Source organism: Anopheles stephensi, chromosome 3, assembly GCF_013141755.1.
Source record: "Anopheles stephensi strain Indian chromosome 3, UCI_ANSTEP_V1.0, whole genome shotgun sequence".
NCBI classification, from domain to species: domain Eukaryota; kingdom Metazoa; phylum Arthropoda; class Insecta; order Diptera; family Culicidae; genus Anopheles; species Anopheles stephensi.
Genome location: NC_050203.1, coordinates 78,023,456 through 78,045,387, shown reverse-complemented (window position 1 = coordinate 78,045,387; position 21,932 = coordinate 78,023,456). Strand labels below are relative to the sequence as shown.

General features: G+C 40.1%; 1 long non-coding RNA gene across 1 annotated transcript; it reads right to left on the bottom strand.

The window, feature by feature from the left end:
- Positions 1 to 366: 366 nt before the first annotated feature.
- Positions 367 to 2,880, bottom strand: LOC118514645. The gene is made up of 2 exons (XR_004906686.1): positions 2,698 to 2,880; positions 367 to 2,456 (listed from the first exon to the last, which is right to left on the bottom strand). It is a non-coding gene; the product is annotated as an uncharacterized LOC118514645 (long non-coding RNA).
- Positions 2,881 to 21,932: the final 19,052 nt, after the last annotated feature.

The following is a 21,932-nucleotide window of genomic DNA, read 5'->3' as shown; positions in this document are numbered from 1 at the left end:
ATTTATATTATTGATGAAAAACAATTATAATATTTTATTTACCTTGTTAATATTGGCAGTGCTGGCAATTGATATCTTTTACATTAGCTTACTTTTAAACTGATTAAATTTAAAATAATAGGCAAAAGGAAATTAGTTGCTGCTAAACAAAAAATAAACTATTTCTTTCATAATAACGTTATGGGTGCCATGGTTTTAATTTAAAAAAGGTTTACGAGAACCAACCGATTTCTTCTACAAATTAAATAATCTAGCCTTATTGCCATTCCAACTTACAAACCTAACCAAACCAAACAATCCTTTTCATCTCCATCATCATCCGATCAGAACAACATTCTTCTTCTGAAAGCTGTAAACTGCACCCCGTTTTTGTTTTTTTTTTTTTTTTTTGGTGTCAAGCATGTTAAGAGGGCTCTGTTTCCGGGTCAAACGATAAATCACGAGAGCCATAAACGTGCAACCACAATAATACATCGAATGGATTGCAGAATCATACACACTCCTGAACCTGCACACACCGCCCGTCTCCAAGCTTTCCTACCACTGAACTAACCCCTTACAAACGCACGTGCTCTATCATTTTGTTTAAACTTGCCACAATAAAAAAGGAATGGAATGGGAAAGCGATGTTTATCCGGGAGATCGATGCAACGAGCAGGTGCATACGTTCAACCCTTGAGGTGGGCAAGTGTGAACGATCGATTCACATACGATACGATGCGATGCGTTTCTGTCATCCTGAAAATTGGTATTAAAATCACGTTGATATTGAATTTTAAAAAAACCACCCGTTTTCCCGTGCCTTACTCCAGCCAACCCCAGCCCTACTTGGTCGAAATCGTTCTTTCCGGTGAAGTTTTTCAATGAAAATATTTGAACGCACATGTCACGATAAAACAAAAACGACATTTCACACGGAAAAAAACTGTGCATCAGGCTGAGTTTCCTGGAAAATAGTGATGCTTTTTCAACGTGTGCACATTGACCGAGGGGTACTCAAAATAAAGTTTTTTTTTATTTTTTGTTTACTTCCAACCATCGTCAATATTATCTTCTTTTTTTGCCTTTCCACATCACCACGTTCCCGATCCAAAGGTGCACAGGCACAACGAACAAGGGGAAAGATCAGTCTGTTTGCACCTCTGGCCATTATTTCCATTAACGCAACTACCTTTCCGTCTGTGTGCATATGGATTCCGGGGAACGGTAATTGAATCATCGCACGGATCGAAACCAGCTTCCACGGTACTGCACGCGCAGCGCTAGCCTGGCATTGGAACCTTGTGCCACGTGTTGAAGTTTCGTTTGCTAGCCGTGTGCCATTATTGCTAGTGAAATCAGCGAAAAACGAAGTGAAATTTAATAATTTCTTGGAAATAAATTGTACTCATTTGCTAGATTGTGACAGATTTTGCAGCGTGAAACAAAAATTGCGAAATGATTCTGGTAATGAAATAGAATACAATGAAATAAACCAAAGAAAATCACAAAACAAAAAATAAAATTTTAAATTATATTAAATTAATATTCCAATGATGTTCAAAAATATTTGTTAAATATCCGTTTGGAAAACGGAAAAATTGGAAAAGAAACCATGAAAAGAGGAAAATAAATAAATAAGCGCAGGGCAACTTGCGAAATAGCAAGTGAAGAGAAGCAGGAGGACGCAAGAAATAAAGTGAAAATAGCATATTGAAAGAAAAAAAACAAAACGAATAGTACTAATAATAAAGGCAGAAAGTGAGATAGAAAGAAAAAAAAAGAAAGAAACTAGAAAGAAAAGAATGAGAAAGATCGAGAGGGGAAAACAAGAGGCAGGAAATAAAGAGGGGTAATAAGAGAGAAGAAAGACAGAGAAGAAAAGAAGGAGAATTAAAAACATTGACTTTCTTTTCTTGCTTCAACTACATTAAAAATAATATCCTTTTTCAGACAGTTAAACAAAATACAACATCAAAAGCAACCTTCAGCTTAACATTGAAGGCCTACCACAACATCTCAACTGAAGGACGATCTCAAATGTACAATCGAAAGAAGGCACACAGATTGAGGTTAAGGCTGTCGTTCGAAGAGCCACTAATCCTAAAGAACAACAGAGCAACAATGTGGCAAAAGAAACTGGGAAACAAAACAACACAATTCTCCTGTATTCAACACGCCTCCCCGATGATCGATGGCTGGGATAGGCCTGATATGGTGTCAATATGGACGGTTTATGTTTTCTCCCACAAAGGCTCAATGGGCGAAAACCCCCCCTGAGGATGCGATACACCAGACCAGGTAAAATAGAACCAAAAAACAATATGAACTCTAGGACAGGGGCTTGGCTCAGGACTTACTTGTAGTGACCAATCGTCGGTCTGGGGATTATGTACAGCTTGGAAACGCTGGTCGGATGTATAGGTGAATCTACCTACGGTTAACAGATGGATGTCACGGTGCCGCACCCAGGACACCTTGTACCGGGACCGGGATGTGTGTTGATAAATGAACCGTCCGCAGAAAAATGCACGGGAGAACAAAAAACAGAACACTTGGTTAGCATTTATCCAAACAGATGGTAAATTATTCGATTCGGAACTCTCCCTACACGCATCGCCGTAGCAAAAAAACGTATCTCCGGAAACTGTCAATACACCGGGACATCGAGCCCGACTCAAGGAAAAAAGTGCAGTACGACAGCAAATTGAAATTTACCGTTTTGTTGCCGATGTTCTTCACCCGGCAGTTGAGATAGGCCGTCTTCCCGACCAGCGCAGTAATGTTCTTCGAGGCGGACAAATCAAAGTGTGGCCCACGGTCGAGCGGCGTCCGGAGCAGATTACTTTCGTCCGAGTCGTAAATTTCGTTCTCGCTCGCTTCCGGCCCCGACGGTTGATGATGGTTTCCCACGTACGGTGGCCGACTGCATACCGTGGGATGATGAGTGCCACGTGTGAGTTGCCACGATCGTCACTCAGCTCCTGCAGGAACTGTTCTTCTTTGCAACGGTTTGGGGATGTCTGGACGGGTGTGTGGTTTGAGTTTTTCAATTGATGACCGTCGTTGATCGAGCAAACGGAAGAAGATACAAATTAGAACTGACAGTTAGTAAGCGTCGAACGGAAATCGGAATGTCAGACGGGCCTGTGATAAATGAGGCACTCTCTGGCTTTATTGAAACATTTTATGGATGGCAGTAAAAGAGCGATCCAAGAATCAGTTTGAGGTTAAATATTTCATCAAAAATCAACTCCATTTTAGAATGCTTTATGTGTGCCCTAAACTATCGAGTCCATCATAAAACGCACCTTTTGTGAAGCTGTTGTAATAAAACATTCACCTAATCTTGTATCAGAATAACAGATTGTTATTGATATTCTCTAATCCGTCGGATTTACTCCACCAGTACCAACACCACTGCACATCAGCAGAGCAGTACGGTATTTTCCGAACCGAAAAAGCTCCACAAAAGACACACGACCACCACCGAGCAGTACATCAACCTTTTCAACATTAATTACTACGAGACCCGAAGCATAATGCGTCAGACAAAAGCTCCAACGCCCCTCTCACGGACAAGGACCGAGCAGCGTGAAATGGGACGGCAGGGGGTGTCGTACACTAAGCCCGGTAGATTCGAGGGATCCATCCTTCCTTCGGGGGACATTAAAGTTCTGAAGCATCCAGCTATGAAAGAAGACACTTCATTTACCACCCTTGCGCACTGCTCGGTACACGGCACGTGTTGGGTGTGTGTGTGCCTTTTGGGATGTATTAGTGTCGTCACTGTGCGAGTGCGAGAATTAATTTATCGCTGATATCAATCTTCTTTCCTTGGCAGCTTTTGCCTCGACCCCCGGTAGCTTGCCTTCGGTTTGGTTTGTGGTTTTTGGGGATGCTGCTGCTCGGGCGAGAGAATGCCCGAAAAAGTCAATGAAATGTGACACCTTGGCGAGAAAAGGTGTGAGTTGTTATCGCAGATGTGCAACCGTAAATCAACCGTCCGAGCTAATCGAGAGTGTCATGATTGCGTGGTGCACTGATAAAGGATTAGCGATAGTTTAAATATTAATGTGCGTGTGGTTGGGTGTGAGAATGGTAGGTTAATGCAGTTTAATACAAACACGAATGCGGCTCACGACTGTTTGAGCTTGTTCGATGCTATGTGATTAAAAACAGTAGGAGGGATTTAAAACATTTTTTGTATGAGATATGTATGCATTTGAGCCAGAATTCAAAACAAAAAATATATAAATCTATGGCCAATCCTGTGTTATTTTCATTCAGTAATATGACACTTCAAAGTGCAATAAAATGATTAAATGAAACGGTGTAAATTTAAATGAAACAAGAGTGACAAGAGTGAATGAAATATAGCAAAATGCATAAAATATAGAGAAATAAAATTAAATAGAACTGATAGAGAAACTAGAGAAGAATTTGAAAGAATCTAAAAAGAAATGAGAAAGAAATGAGAATGAAATGAGAGAGAATTGAAACAAAAAACAGAGTGAATTGAGTGAAACCAGAGAGAAAATTTAACGAGAAAAGAAATAGTTAAGAGAGAGGAATAAGAATATTATTAGTAATAATTGTGTGACTATACGGCATCTAGCCGTCACACTTTAAATAAATAAATAATAATTGCGAGAGAAATGTGAGAGAATTGAAACAGAACTAAGAGAGAAATGAGCTAATAATTAGAGAGAATCGAGAGAGAACTGAATAGAGAGCATTGAGAGAAACAGGAGAGCGAAATGAGGAAGAAATAAGAGATAAGTGATTTAAAAACGAGAGATAATTTAAAGATAAATAAGAAAGAATTGAGAGATTTTTTCTCTCATTTATTTTTTAATTTTATTTCACTCGATTTGCGCTCATTTTTTCTCTCAATTCTCTTTTATTCCCTCTCAATTTTCTCCACTTTCTCTCTTATTTTTCTTTCATTTTTTACTCTTTTCTCTCTGGTTTCTTTCGTTTTTTCTTATTTCTCCCTCATCCCTCTTTCATTTCTTCCCTTACCGCTCTCGTTTTTCTCTCTCACCTCTGCTATTTCTTCTTTATTCTTCTCTCATTTTCTTTCTCAATTCTGTCTCATGTCCTTCTCATTTTTTTCTCTCAGTGTTGCCTCATTTCTCTCTAATTCATCTTTAATTATACCTTTCACTTCTTGCTCATTTTCTCTTATTTCTCTCTCATTTCTGGCTCAGCTCTCTATGTTTTGATTTTTTCTTATTAAATTATTTTTATCTTTTATTTCTTTTAGTTATTCCACTTTATTTTTTCTTCCTTAGTTTTCTCCTCTTTCATGAAAAAAGAAAGAAAACATAGAAAAAGCGAAGAATTCAGAGAAAAAAGTTGAGAAAACTAGTATTTTCTTGTTTCTTCAAAGGTTAAACGCCAATATTAAAAGGTTGATTAAAATCAGTCCACACTATGGACAACGACCTAGATGAGATTTAAACCCCGGTTCTGCCGTGTGAAGACAAACACCACTGTCGCTTCTGCCGGACCGGACTCCGGACCAGCTCTCTGTAAATACTACAGTTTTTTAAGGGTGAATCAAAAAAACTCGTAATAACGAGTAAAAACGAAATCATAATAACCTCATATACAACTTCATTCACTTTTCATCGAGCCCGGACGTGAGCTGAATGTGTGCGTAAACAGAAACGGAACGCAGCGCGAATCACTGCGAACAGCCGTGCCATTCCCAATAATGACAAACCTAATCGCACATTCCCTGGCTCATTTCCAATCCAATTGATTCGATTTTAAATTGATATTTTATGTTTTGCTGCTGTTTTGATGGTGCGTGCGGAAGGAACAGGAAGCGATGGCGAAGGTGCCATGAAGCAAAAACGAAAGCGCGGAAATCCCATAACAACGCCATCCCGAATTTTGGGCGGTAGGATGGCCTTCAGCTAGGCTTAGGTGTTGATAAAAATAGGAGCCAATATCCTTGTCTTATTGAGGTTGTTATTTTGCGCTTTGGTTTTGGGGTTTTGTGTGTCGGGAAAGCGAAAGAAAAAGGAATCCTTGGAAGAATAGACACATTAATTTCCATTTAAAAAACGGAAACAAGTTGATTGTTCTCGATGAACTGAATCGTAGTCATGTTGAATTTATAAAATGATTTAAATAAAATTCAATTAATTAAAAAAAATCTTACAAATACGCTTTTTCTTTAACAAGATTCCTTGACAACGAGAACATTCCTGTTTGCTTCACACGACTCATCCATCAATCACATAAATTAAAAATACCACATTAAATAAAATTGCTTCATTCATTGCACCGTGCAAAAAGCTAGCTCATTACAATGACGTTGGACACAGCGCATACACAAAAAAAGCACACGCATACATACAACACCTCAATCACGCACCATGAAGCCAAACATTGATTTAAAAATTAATTACAAATTTTTCTTCACCCCACAGTATCGCATAAAAATAAACAGCCCGAAAAAAAGTAACGCACACAGCACAGGAAAACTGGACGCCATCGCTGTAAATTGCGTGTAACAACAATAAACATTACTCGCGTGTGCTTGCAGGGCATTGGCCAGCAATCGTATGCAGCAGCTACGAATTGCTGGCCCTTCATCCTCGTCGTGGTTTGCGGGCCAATGGATGAGCTGAAGCCCTACGAAAAAGTTTCCCACAGCAACACCCGGAGGCAATTCACATGAGCGAATCATTTTTTATTTAAATTACACCTATTGTGTCAGTTTGCACTGTGCGGAGTAGCGGACGACGATGGGCAGAATGGTGCGGCTGCAATCATATAAACAAGTTAAAAACATAAGCGGCTTAATCGAGCGGTGTAAATTTCCCTACAACATCGTGCAAGAGCACGAGCAAATGCATGATGTGATGAAAATGCACACAACTGTAGGGCATGGTCCTCGTTAAGCATCGGTGATTGTCGATAAATCTTTCTGGAAATGTGCTGGTGATAAACGTTCTAGGCGAGCTATTTGAAAGCTTCAGTGAACAGATAGTAATGAGCAAACAAAACAAATCGATATCAAACGGCTTAAGCAAGGAAAATTGTAGAAATAATTAATAATTCTTTATAAAACTAGAAACAAATGCTTTTAATCCTTTAAATCTTTAATACTTTACAGCATCGCCAACAATGCAGAAACATTTTCCCAACAAAATATCTTGTTTGTCTCCAATATCCTTTAATAGCATTATGTTGCTTTTGGGAATGATAATAATCTCAAAAACAAACAAAAATTTCAGTTCAGTTTTACTTCAATCGCATATCCCTTTCCAATCAGAAAGGATGACATGGACACAAACGCCATATAAACGAAACGCACAGTAAGAATCACTCGGCAAGATTCCTTTTATCTGACCTTATCGTTTACTGTCATTTTCATTTGCTTCGGCTCCGTCCGCTGCAGGCTGAAGCCATTAAATTGGAACACAATCAACCGGAGGCTGACGGTTGTCTGGTTTGGTGTGTGCTTGATTTTTTGTTTTTGCGTGTGTCCTCGTGTTTTAAATTTGGATTCGAACCGAAAGGCAAGACTTTTTATTCGTGGACAGTTTCTCTCTCTCGCCATTTCTCTCATTTCTGTTTCTCTCTCTCATTTCTGTTTTCTATCATTTTCTCCCTTTTTTTGTTGTCTAACGCTCTCTCGAGCTACAGCTCTCTCTCTCTCTCTCTCTTTCTCTCTCTCTCTTTAAGTAGTTCCTTTTCTCTCTCTCTACAAATTCTCTGTTTTTGCCTCTCTATCTTTTTCATCTTCTTTTCATTTTTCTCTTTACCTCTTTTTCTATTTCTTCCTCTCTCTTCACTGCTCTCTACATTCTTTCTTTCTCGATATCGTTTATTTCTTTTTCTATCTCTCTCTCTCTTTCTCTATCTCAGTTTCTCTTTCAGATTCTCTCACGTTCTCTCCCACACTCTCTCTATCTCTCGATCTCTGTCCTAACCCTCTTATTATAATTATCGTTAGCTATCTTTCGCTCTCCCTCTCTCTCTCTTTCTCTCTCTCTCTCTTTCTCTCTCTCTCTCTCTTTATCATTTTTCCTCTTTCCCACTCCTTCGCTCTCTTGCTCAATCTTTGTAACATGTCTTTTATTCTCCCTTTTTCTATCTTTCACTCTCATTCCATCGTGCTCTCTCGCACACTCTCTCTTCCTCTCCAACTCCTCCTCACTCTCTCTCTCTCTCTCTTTCCTTCTCTCTTTATCACTCTCTTTATTCGTTCTTTTTCTCATCCTTCTCTCGCTCTCTGTAACAAATCGCTCCTTATCTTTCCCTTTCTATTTCTCTCTCACGTTCTTTCCGGCTCACTTCTTCACTCTCTCTCTCTCTTTCACTTTCGCTCTCTTCCCATGTGTCTAGTTTACCACCAAGTTTGGAATGATATAAACAATCTTAACAAAGAGAAAAAAGGCAAAGAGAAAAATAACATTCACCACGTTTGTTGAGACCCAAGCCATTAAATTGGAACACATTCTACCGGAGGCTAGTGCTTGTCGGTTATTATTTATGCTTGTTTTTCGCTTGTGTCTGTATGTTCCAAATGTGGTTACGATGTCAATGGAAAATTCTTGTATTTTTACGCAGTTTTTATTGCAGATATTCCTTGAGTGAATTTGTCTCAGCATTACATTTCAGCTCTTGTACTTTAAAACTGTCCTCATAGGAACCAAACACTGCTATTTTATTGTCTCTTATTCGTACCGTTTGCTGAACGTCCTGCACAATATTGTGTAATGAAATCACAAACATTCCTGAATTCACTTCATTTCATAATTATGTCACAGCGTTCGCGACCATCAAAACAGCGTCATACCCAAACCAGTAATTAGAACGCTTTCATTTCCCTTTCGCAAAACGCAAGACCGATTCATCAACCACCATCAAAGGGGAGCAAGCATTTGCCTCCGTTCAACGTTTTAGGCTCTTTTCACAGAATCGCTACCAAAACGCCGGTCCACTCGATTTTTTTTGTTACGGTTACGGATCGGACCCACCAAAAATTAACCACTTCAATTTTCCGAGAAATTTTGCATTCCAATGAAAGATGAATTCAAAATTATTCAAATGAAAGTAATGGTTTCCGTTTCGTTCGAGCCCATTTCCACAAACGCTGCTGGAACGAAGCTAGTGCTCCAGCACACTTCGAAAAGCTCACCATTCACAACCCTCAACGATATCGTCATCATTCTTTTGGCCGTAGACCGGGGATCTGCTAATGACCGACCCGCTTTGATGCAAGCAGACTCGAATCCGTTTCGGACCGTTTCCCTCTCCCATCCTTTCACTTCGCTACTGCACGCACACGCAGCAAACAGCGAGCAGCCATATATCCGTGACACAAACGGCGACTGGACTGGTACCGTAACGGACCACGGCTAACGTTTAAGCAAAATAGTCCCAATTTTCAGCGTAGCCAAACCGAACGGCAAACGATACGGGAAGCTCGTTCTTTACCGGCGCCTAATACACGGCCGTGCTGATTGACATTGACGAATTGCGGGAATGATTTACTTGCTGACCTTCTGACCTTGGTTTGGGGGGGAATCATAACAGTAGAAATGGAAACGTATTTAGAATAATTACGCAGCCCGCACAACGCGGGTTGGCGAACTTATTTAGACTGGGCTAGAGGGTGCTCATTAGTGAAGGCGGACGGTATCAACGATGAATGATGCGCCTGAAACATGATTCGACGATGAATGAAATCGTGGTGGCTATTGACACGCAAGCACTAAGCATATCGTCTAACCACAACACGAACCTTTTGCTCACCGCTGATGGAGGCGCCCAGTCTTTCGTTCAATTTATTTTTGTGATTATTATTTTCCGACCGATTTTGGTTCGCCTGATTGTGTGCAACACGCCAAACAAGCGTTTTTGACGTTGGTGAACAGAAAAATGCTTTAAATAGACTGCTCTGTTTCGAAACGTACAGGCATAAAAAAATGACAGTACATTTTGAAACCAAAAATTGCCATAATGTTATGAAAAGTAATAAACTATAAAGCAGCAATGACACCTTTCCTGGACAAATTGGAGGCAAATTGAATCGGATGATTAGATAAAAAGAAAATATCTATCACAGCTCTGCACCACTACCTCCAACGTCTTACTTGTACATCCTGCGTACTGTTCCCAATAAAACGAAAGTAAAACTTATTGAAAACGACACACGACAGTTAGCACGCCCTCAAACGTTAGCCCGCACTCAGCTGACACTCCGATGCAGAACATTTGAATGATTTATTGCATCAGCATGTCCGATGGCTGCTATTCGTCGTTGCCATCCCGGCTGCTTGTCCCTCCAGGATACATTTCGCTGATTGTGCAACTGGCTAATGTCACACGCACGGTGCACCGAGCGGCTGACGGTGCCATCGGCAACTGTCGCGAGTGACAGCATTCACCGGCACGCTGAATGTCGATTCGAGTAGCAAATAGAATAACATGCATCATGCACAACGAGGCGAATTGAAAACCGGGAAAAACTGGAGGTGAAAAACTAAATCTCGCTAGATGATGATTTTCCAGCGCAAACCGGGACCTCACTGACCTCACTCACAGTTGCCCGAATTGACCCGAAGGAAGCAGCAGCAGCGGCATCGTGATAGGCAATATTCAAATTTTCATGTTTTCAGAGCTGGCGATCGGGTGATGCGGATGCTTTCTTTTTCTCTCACATGCTGCTCGCGGTACGGTGTGAAAGTAAGCCAGCCTTCTAGCAACGCCATACCTTCACCGGGATGCGCCACGAGACCCATACAATCTACTCGTGGTCGTGGTACGAAACGGTGCGACGGTCGTTTTTCATTGCATTTTACATTCACACCGGAAACTCATTAGCGGCTAACGGTTGACCTGCATCCTTCACACACACACACCTATGCACCCGTACAAAAACCCTTTCGAAAGGATCTGCCATGCTCAGGAACGCTGAACCACAAACTCCCAGCCCCGAAAAGAGTGAGAGCAAATCTATCTCGGGGCTGAACTGTTCACTTGGGGCTAGCGTTCGCATAGTTGTGGCTTCTTTCGGTGCATTTTCCTGCTCGCGTCTAATGAAGGTTTCGGGTCAAAACCAATCGAGAAACGGTGACGTTTTTCCTACAAATTTTCCAACCGCCAATATTGTACCACCGACGAAAATTGGTTTCAAACCAGCGGAGCTCAGTGTTTGGGGAAGCTCGGGGAAAAACAATCAACGGTTGTCGAAGTCACACGTACGTGAGTGGAAGAAGCAATTGCAATGATTCATCGAATTGGCTAGCTGGGGAATGTTTCATGGTCATCGTCGAATGGAGTGCGTTCCGTTTTAAAGTTGGAATTTCAATGATGTTATTGCTATTAAAAATATTTACATTTAATTATTTATGCAGCTTTTCTCATTAAAATCTCCTCTCCTGTGTACAAAACGTATCCTTTCAGGGAAAAATCTTTATCAGCTCGGGACGATTTCCCAAAAAGCCCTTGAAGTTCATGCTTTAGAACTAGTTCTTGGAGATGATTTACTGGCTCTTTTGAAGCCCTGTAAGCCAATTTTAATTTACAACATGCAATCAAACAACAACAATGTACTTGTAACAGATTCTTCCCGAAAGCCGATGCTCCTTCTCCTTACAAATCACTAACGCACACGTTTACTGATGCGTCTCCATGGAAGGACCCACCGTTCGATATTGCCACTCCGGCCGCAAGCACCAATATGCATGGCACGCACCATCAAAGAACCCGACCTGGCAAACACTTTGCCTGCAGTGTCGCTAATTAAATTAAGCAACACTGCGCAGCAACATAATCCTTTTGAAACTCGCGAGACTGTGCCGCCTACAGAAATTTATCGCGCCGATGGCAGGGACGGCATCGCCTAACCGACCGACCGACCAACCGTGTGCTACATGCAGCCATCGCTTGCGTTTCTATAACATCACGCCTTTAGTCAAACTTTAATTATTAACTTCTAGGAGCTGATGTTTAAATTACCGCCAGCGAAGAAGGGTAGCTCTCGTGAAGCGCGTCTTCGCATTATTGAGCTTCGGGACGGGAGAGATATTGAGAAATAACGACTTGCCAAGTAGAAAATCTTGGAACATCGATAAACCATTTCCCTTAAGCTCCTTGTAAAGTGGAAAGCCCTCACTAAGTCCGTGAAACTATTGGACAACCTCCAGGTTTTATCTTGAATCGATTCTTCCCTACTATCGAAAATTTATCAAACATCAGCTTTAATTTTATTTGCTTTCTAAAATCACATTAACGTCGATCTCGTCCTTCCGGGAACCGCCCCACGACCCATCCAATAAATCATAATTGTAAACACAAATATGATGCCCACCTTTACGAGCTGTCACTTTGGGGGGGACAGAGTGGACAACATCAAACCTGAGCTCGGATGACCTTTCGCAACCAACCAAACCAACACGCTGGACATTTATGCATTGACTGTACCAACATTATCTCGTATCATACTCACCTGATTGCAGAAGAAGAAAAAACCCAACAAGCACCAACACCTCAAGGACATGTAAAAGCATTTTCTCGTCCATTTTGCATGAAAATCCCAACGGGCATGGCTCATGCTTTCACCGTGAGCAATGAGTTATTATCCAAGTACCAAGTACCTTTTCCCCGAGCAACCGACCATATCGGGAACCAGTGAACGAGCCTGGTCTAGATTTGTATTTTTTGATCAGGTGTTCTTAAAGCATGGCTATCGTCCAAGAATCAAAACAAGACCAAAAAATGGGCAACAAAACATTGCTACAAACAAATCGTTCCTTCCGAGAAATGTCCATTTTTCTCCTGCTCTTGCTATTCGATAAGGTTGAGAGCAGAACGCACAAAACGGCTATGAGGGTGCTTTATAAGGAACCGGGTCGGAAGGAAAAATTATCACGCCCGACTGGACAGGGAATGCGTCCTAGCACGTGTGTCTGATAAGCAGCTCAGCACCCAAATGCAAATGAAGCTGTTGTCCTTTAACCACTCTGCATTTGGATGGAAATTCAACGGTAACAGCGAGTGATGGCCGGCTTTTGTTGGCATTGGCTGAAAGTTTAAGGTGAATAGCTTCGCTCGAATGAGCCACCTTTTCCGTTGAAATATATTAAACAACCGTTTCTGCTGCCTTATCCTCAACTGGCTCAGATGTGTGAAGCGTACCAAAACACAGCCGCACAATTACCCCAACTGTGACCTTCAATAAAACAGCATGAAGCAATGCATGCTTTCACTTCTCGCTTGGGCTGCCAAAAAGCATAATCAAACGAGTTATTACACATCGCTCGAAGTGTACCAGACTGCCGGCCGCAGAGCTTTCGCTTTCGGCGGGCGTTAGCTTCTGCTTGATTTGCTGACGTTGCTGAATGTCAAACCTAATTACCTTCGCTCGGACAAAACTGTCATGCTGGATGATCCTTTGTTCTTCACCCGTTCAGAGAGTGATGGCTGACCCTGACAGCAATACACCCTTCGAATGTTTCAGTACTTGCTGATGGTATCTTTTCATACGGCTGCCAAGATCATATCGGTCGATAGTAAGCTGTGTGCGTTTTTATTTATGAGCGAGCTGATGCAGCAATAATAATGCTCTTTATAACCACACATAAACAACATTTGCAAAGGAAAAATGGCAAGAGTAGCAACATATTTTCTTTCATCATTTAATCGCACAACGAGAAGGACAAAAGATTCGTTTTGATTAGCTGACTTGTCATAAAATACTTTTTCTTGATATTAAACCAATTTAACTGTGACGACAACTATTAAATAATCGCACAAAAGCATCACATATGGCCATAAAAAGTGTTAAAAATTATCTTTATCGCTTCACATTGCCATTAGGTCAGCAATTTTCATAAAATTATTTGACAGGCCAGGCCGATACATAACCAGTAAAACAAATGTGATGCATAATCAAGATCCATATGTATGTATAAGAATTATTCAACCCTTTCAGCATCATAAACATACGATCGTAAACTACAAGGAAATGACATTCGCAAATAACCAAAAAAAAACCTCCAAATGCAACAATCACATTCGCTTTGCATTCATTTTCTCTCTCTCTCCCATTCTCTTTCCCGAAGCACTGCAAACAATTCACAATGGAAAACGAAGCATAAGACGTAAAGCAAACATTTTATTAAGCTTCAGACAGATGCTGAAGCTGTTTCACCGTATTCACGATCCAGATCTAAGCTGCTTCCGCAAAAACACACATAAGGGAAACCCGGTCGTATCAGCCGAACCAGTGCCTAATGAAAGAGAAAATTTGCAAATTCTAATCCCACAACCGCAAAGTAAACACACGGAAAGCAAATGAAGCACCGAGAATCGAAGGAGTTAGAGATACGTTCCGAGGTTTCCTCGCCGGATTAGCAATCAGCCAGCAAAAAACAAACACCAAAAGGGGGTAGCTCAGCATTCAGAATAAATCTGATTTGATCCTTCTTAAAATCGATTTGTATTACATTTAAAACATTGTATTGTATTATTTTGTATTATTTTAAAATTGTTTGTAAAAAAATCCAATTTCATATAATTTCTTTTAACATAATAAATAAGTATCAGTCGAAGTGTGACAGCCGTTCTGATAAGACGTGTTTAAATCCCACTGAGATAAAAAAAAAAAAAACCGAAACCAAAACAAACGAAATGGTGCTACGCGTGAACACCGTAAAGGTGAACTTCACCGGTGTACCGAAACCAACGTACCAGGAGATCCACAAGTTTGTGGAAATCAACCTTAAACTGGACGTACATGAGGTGGTAATGCTGCAAATTTGCAAGTTGGAACCAACCGTGTATGTCAAAGTATCCAGCCAAGAAGTAGCCGAACGTACAGTGCTTGCAGCCGCAGAAGCGATAATCGTGCTAAATGAAAAAACGTACAAAATCCCAGTGGAAATGGCAGACGGAACAGTGGAAGTTAGGGTGTATGATGCACCGGAGGAAGTAGAAAAGGACGATATTGCCAAACTCCTACAAAAGTACGGTGACGTGAAAAGTGTCATGCCAACAACGTGGGGAGCCAACTACAAATACGCAGCCAAGACGGGTGACTTCAAAGTCCGTATGAAAGTAGAAAGCCCAATCCCTTCCACGGCCTACCTGGGAGGCGAACACAAAGTTTTTGATAACTTATCAAACTCAAGCCCATTTGTGCCGATTCTGCAACTGCAAGATACATCCAGGCGTGTCATGTGCTCAAAATAGGTTAAGTTATGCGGATGCAACAAAGGCTGCAGTAAGCACAGCTAACACAAGCAAAAGTAATCCGAGCAAAACCTCCACACTCATGACTACGCCTAAACCCGCGGTTACAAATACATCGCCGACACCATGCACATCAAAATCTCTAGCTTTACGCATAGAGAAGTTACAAACCGAAATTGCGGATGAAACGAGCGTAGTGATGACTGAACTTTCGCCAATCTCTCCCGTACTTACACCAATAAACAGACCCAAACTAGTGCGTCCTTTCCCCGTTGAAACAGAAGATGAACAAAAAGAAACGATCAAGCGAGGAAGGGGGCGACCAGCGAAACCTAAACCCAGCCGTGACAATAGTAGTGAGAACCTGTAATAACAGTGACCAACAAGTTTGAACGACGTATTAAAAAAAAAGGAAAAAGAAAAGATAAAATTCAAAAAAAATTTTTTTTTTAAAATGACGCTAATCAGTTTAAAAATTTTACAAAGTAATATAAACAGTGTGACCAAAAACAAAGAAGAAATATTACGGCTTATGTCTGCAATGGACATTACTGTCGGATGTTTTATGGAGACGTGGCTCAACGACACAAATACGCAAAAAGCCAAAATACACAATTATAATCTAATACACACAAACAGAAAAGACGGGTACGGTGGAACTGCAATTTACGTAAAAAAAGGTATCCCATATAAAGTGTTAGAAGAATATGAAGAAAACGAATATATTCAAATTACTGAAATTCAGCTACTCCAACTAAACTTAAATATAGTTAGTGTGTATGCGGCCCCATCCACACCGATAAGTGTATACAAAAACGTCGTGACAAAAATACTAACAGCAAACGCACATCAAAACAAAACTGTAATAACAGCTGACATAAATTGTCACCACACTATATGGGGTAACACATACAATGATAGCAAGGGCAATTTTCTAGTGGATGTATTAGAGGAGACAAATCTGTGCTTGCTCCACGAGAGTGAGTTCACATATATTCCCACAGATGCAAAAAAACAAAACACGGCAATTGATCTTACCATGGTATCGGAAGATATCATGGTTAAGAGCAACCGAGAGGTATTAGACCACCACATGGGAGCCACAAATCATAGAACCATCATAACAAATATACAGATAAAAGATCGAGCGAGGCAAAAAACATACGTAAACAAAAAACAACTGATGTGTGACATCAACCAGATTGTACCAGACAGGACCGAAAATCTAAACACGCTTATTAAAGTAATTCAAAAGAAAATACGGAAGCACAGTCATGTACAAAAGAAAAAACCAAAAATATGGTGGAACTCTGAAACTGAAAAGGCCTGGAAAGAAAAAAACCGCACGCGTAAAATATTTACCAGAAACAAAACTGTAGAAAACAAAATCAATTACAACAAAGCTAATGCAATGTTCAGGTATAAAAAAAGAATATTTAGAAGAGCACAATTTGAAGCGAAACTAGACAAACTTGACATGAACACCAATAGTAAAGAAATGTGGGAGCTTTTGGGTAACTTGGAAGGAAAAACCAAATTTCCGTTAGAACAAAATAGAATTCATCAAAGTAAATCAGCGGCAAGAGAGTTCATGAGAACAAATTTTAAGAAAAATCAAAAAGGTAACAAAAAAATATACAATGAAGAAACACCACCAACACTAATCAGCTTTGAAGAGTGGATTGATATATTGCGAAGAAAAAAGAACACAGCACCAGGCAATGACAAAATATCTTATGAAATACTAAAAGGCCTCAATACTGTTGCGACGAATAAGTTTATAGACGAAATCAATGAAATGTGGAAGGTAGGAAGGTTAAAAAAACGGTACAAGCATATAAAAATAATAGCGATCCCGAAACCACACAAAGATCTAAATGTAATCAACAATTACAGACCAATAGCCATGATACCAACAATAACAAAAATTGCAAACACGGCAGTATTACGCAAACTAGACAAACAAATCGCTCAAAATAACATAATCCCGGATGCTTCGTTCGGCTTTAGGAAAAAACGAACCACGAATCAATGCATTAGTCTCCTATTGAACCAAATTTCTCATAACAAAAGAAAAAAGAAATTTACGGCAGTCGTTTTTGTGGATCTAACAAATGCATACAACAACGTCAAGACGGACATACTGATAGAAATTTTAAAGGAAACCCATATCTCTACTGATATAACAAGATGGGTTGCAAGCTTCCTGAACAATCGAACATTAGAGATAGAAGCTGAAGGAGACATGATTCGGAAGTTGGTATCAGATGGGCTCCCGCAAGGAGATGTTCTATCCCCTACTCTGTTTAACATATACACACGATCATTTCACAACAACAAAAACAAGAATGACATAGAAATCATACAATACGCGGACGATTTTGCAATCATACAATCAGGCAATTCACCAGAAGAATTAGAACATAAACTACAAGAGGCACTGAACTCATTTGTTGAGACAGCAAAAAAATTACACCTGCACATTAACACACAAAAAACCAAAATTTGGCTCACAGAATCTGAAACAAAAGACATACAGATTGGAATAGAGGAAAAAATTATTGAAAGGGTAGAGACATACAAATACTTAGGCATATGGATGGACAGTAGGCTAACATTCCGTAAACAAATAGAAGTACAAAAAGACAAAGCCCGCACCAAATTTAATGTAATGAAACACATTTGCAACTTCAAAAATAATCTTAACCCAAAGAAAACGATCGCGGTACATAGAACAATAGTAAAAGGAACACTCGAGTATGGAGCATCCATTCTAGGAAATGGTAAAAAACAACATTTGAACACAATGAACCCAATAGTCGCACAATCTATCAGAAAGGTATCAGGTTGCACAAAAACTACCCCGATCAACACACTTTACGCCATAAATGCAGAAATACCCCTAGGCTACAGAACTAAATACCTAGCTACGAAAGAGCTCTTTAAAACAATCCTATATTCACCCATACATAAAAAACAATTTGAGAGGAATCGCACCAGAAAAAAACGGAAGAAAAACTACCTAGAAATATTATACACGGAAAACAAAGAGACCATAAAACAAATGGCTGATATAACCTTAAACAAAGTACAGGAGGAGATAAAAATACGCACTAAACTCGATCAGAGGCTGTCAAAAAAGAATCCTCACGACCAAAAAATCATGAAAGTAGAATATATAAACGAAATCGAGCAGGCCCAAAAAACAAACACAATAATCTTCACAGACGGTAGTAGATCGGTAGAAGGAGCAGGCATAGGAATTTTCATCACATCTCTCGACAAGACTCACACCTACAAATATCGTTTAGAAAATTTAACTTCAACAACATCTATCGAATTATCAGCAATAGAAAAAGCCCTTAAAATAGCTCACGACACAAAAATAAAAAATACAATACTATATACAGACAGTCAGGCAGCATGCCAAATTATCACAAGAGCACAAAAAGACTCAAACATAGAAAAACCACTGCATAACATATTAAAGTACTGTAAGCAAACTAAAGCAGAAATCAGATGGATCCCTGGACATGTGGGTATCCCAGGTAACGAAAAAGCCGATGAACTAGCCAAAGAAGGCATTAAATCAGAAACTCGCATAAAAAATAAGTTAAGATTAGAAGATACCTTAATAGTAGCAAAAAACAAAATGCTAGAAGACACAAAAAAGTGGTACAAAGAACAATGCGAAGAAAAAGGTAAAAAATTCAAACAATATCAACAAGAATTTACAAGTAAACCGTGGCATCATGAAATCGACTTAACTGCAAACGAAATAAGGAGGGGCAATAGAATCTTAACAGGCCATGATTTAGCAAAATATTGGTTACATGTAATGAAACTATCTGATAACCCAAACTGCAATGTGTGTAATGTACCAGAAACAGCTACACATTTAATATTCGAATGTCAAAGATTCGACCCACCGCTAGGTTCAACTACTGAAGATTTTATGGCACACTGGAATGATAGGGATGGAACGATGATGAAACAAATAGCGAAGTACGTAAAGCAAAACAAGATCGAATTCTAGAGAAACAACAACAAAAAACAAAACGCAAACCCAAATTCCGAATTAATCGTAATATTAATACGTCGATATGACTCAGGGAAGTCAAAGACAAACAAGAGAGAGGCAAACCTCTGATTATGTAGAGATGGTTCTGCCACTAAACATAGGAGGATATGTATTCCTCTCTCATATAGCGAAGAAGAAGAAGAATAAATAAGTATAAACTATACATACATACATCTCAACACACACAAAACTAAGGAGAACCCATCTACAAACCTTCCGACATTTGTATGTGTATTTGCAAAGCCTTAGCAACACAAACACAACCGAAAATCGATTGCACAACTCGTCGCTCTTTGTGCCTTTTTGCCCAAACTCTTGGCTGCGAAACATATCGACTTTCTTGCCTGCTCAAGTGTGAGCCAGAAGCGGCAAACTGAATCGAATGCGGAATGCTTTTAAAGAATCGTTCTTGTTTTTCTTTCCAGCAAACCAGCCCCCGGTTTCCTTCCTGGTAGCAACTTGGCCTGTGGGTTACAGCCACATATGCTTGACACGGTGAGCCCGCAAAGCCAACCGCAACCGGAGCACGATGGAAAACGATCCCGACACTATCTGATTGCATATGCTCCAGTTTCAATTCCTGTTCACTTCATCGATTTCTTCGAGACGTTTGCACGAGACCCACTTTTCGAATAACAACTAGCAAAGTGACTGGGGACACTCACCCGTTGCAATGTGCATTAAGTAGCTGGGAGCGCTTGTTTTGACTGCTGTGCGAGTTGGCCTTTTGCCCAGGAAAATTAGCGACAAGCCGTTTCAAGGGGTTAAACGTTTTATTGAGCAAAGAGTTAAGATGCGTTTCAGTATTTTAATACGAAATAAATGTCTCACAAAAATGGAAATCTTCTATCAGCAAAAATCAAGTTCCAGATCGATTTCTTTCCGATTCGTTAAGGAGCGCCCAACGTGCAGGACGCAAAAGCACGAAACATCAAAGCGTTTTCGCTTCGTTGCTAAAGTGGTGCCGTTTGATATAACCGGGTTTTTACTCTTATTCAATCTTGTCCTACCCACACCAATCACACGCCCACCATCGAAAACACGGCACTTTCAAATGGTGTCAATATTGACTGCTCAAACACCTTACGGGCGTATCAACAGGCAACGATCGTCAAACTCGCTTTGTGTCAATTTTAAATGTGCTTCAGCAGGCAGACGGGGTTCAATCGGTGTCAATTTTCTCCATGAATAAAGTTCAAATGTACACCGTATCAGGACACAATACTGATTACCAATCATTGCGGAAAGGAATCGTAAATAAGCATCAATTCTTTTTCGCTCTTTTATCGCATTTTTTTTTGTATCGCTTTGTAATAAAAGATTGCTTTCGCACATGGAGCTTACACGGGGAAAGTAATCGTCTCACAGTCCACACAACGAGTTAATGCTGGATAAACCATTTAAAGGCAATTTTTTATGAAGCACCAGGCGTCTCCTTCGGAAGCGCTATTGAGACACCCATGCTTACAGATAGCGTAAACCATTAGCTTTACTATGAGGCGCTGAAGAACGCTTGAACCTGCACAAAAGCGTTTCCGTGTTCGGCAGCTCGTACGTTCATAAATCTAGCTGCCTAGTTCCTTAGCACTTAGATAAATGACCTCACGGCAGCCTCGGGCCGCGTTATGATAAATCTCCATCGAGCCGTCCGTCAATACATCGTTCGTCTCGATACGGTGTGTCTCTATTCGGTACACATCAAACCACCCATCCCTCGATTGTCGGTCGGATGATGCCACATAAGCACATGTCGAGCGAATGTTCACATTCGGCCTAGAAAATGATTTATGTTATTGACTAAAAACCGACGAACAGCAGCAGACACTGTCGCCAACAATATGGATCAACGTTAATGTCTGCTCAAAGTGAATCGATCGCACACCGCTTTCGCACAATGTTATCGATGAAATTGAAAGCGTATCGAAACACGTGGAACGGGGGGGGGGGAAATGCAGGGAAGGAAAAAGCAAACCCATCATCAAGCTGAATGGTGCTGGAAACCCTACGGCAATGGTGCTGAAGCCCCTGTGAGGCTTACATCGATGTGGGAGGGAATTATTCGCTTTTGTGAGGGCAGATTGAGTAAACACTTTGTAAATGATTTTAAAAGCATGTTGTTGGCTTCTGCTTGGATGCTGTTTGTGATCAACATGTTTTTCTTTCAATGTTATTGTTTGGAACGCAAACAACTGAACTTTAAATTCCAAATGCACCTTACAATCGATTCGAAAGCTTTCAAGTTTTGATTAATATATTAATGCACTTAATCATCAGCATGGATTAATTGTCCTCTCTTTAGTGCTGTTATACTAATAGGATTTTACTCAAAAAAGAGATTACATCCTATCCCCATTATCCCTTAAACTGATGAAATATGACATGATTTACTTATTGGCTCACCGTCCACTTTATTTATGAAACATTAGCAATCTCGTGTGTAGAAGATAAAAATAGATCAAGGATTATAACTTAAATTGATTTAATTTTTGCACAGTTATAATCCGCCCCAAAGCTGTCTCTGAATGCCTGAGAAAAAGCAATCAATGATCAAATCTCAATCACTAATCAATAAAGATTTCTTTCTCAATTTTTCGGTAGGGGAAATAGTATAACTAAATGGCGTAATTGATATTAAGGATTATCTAGA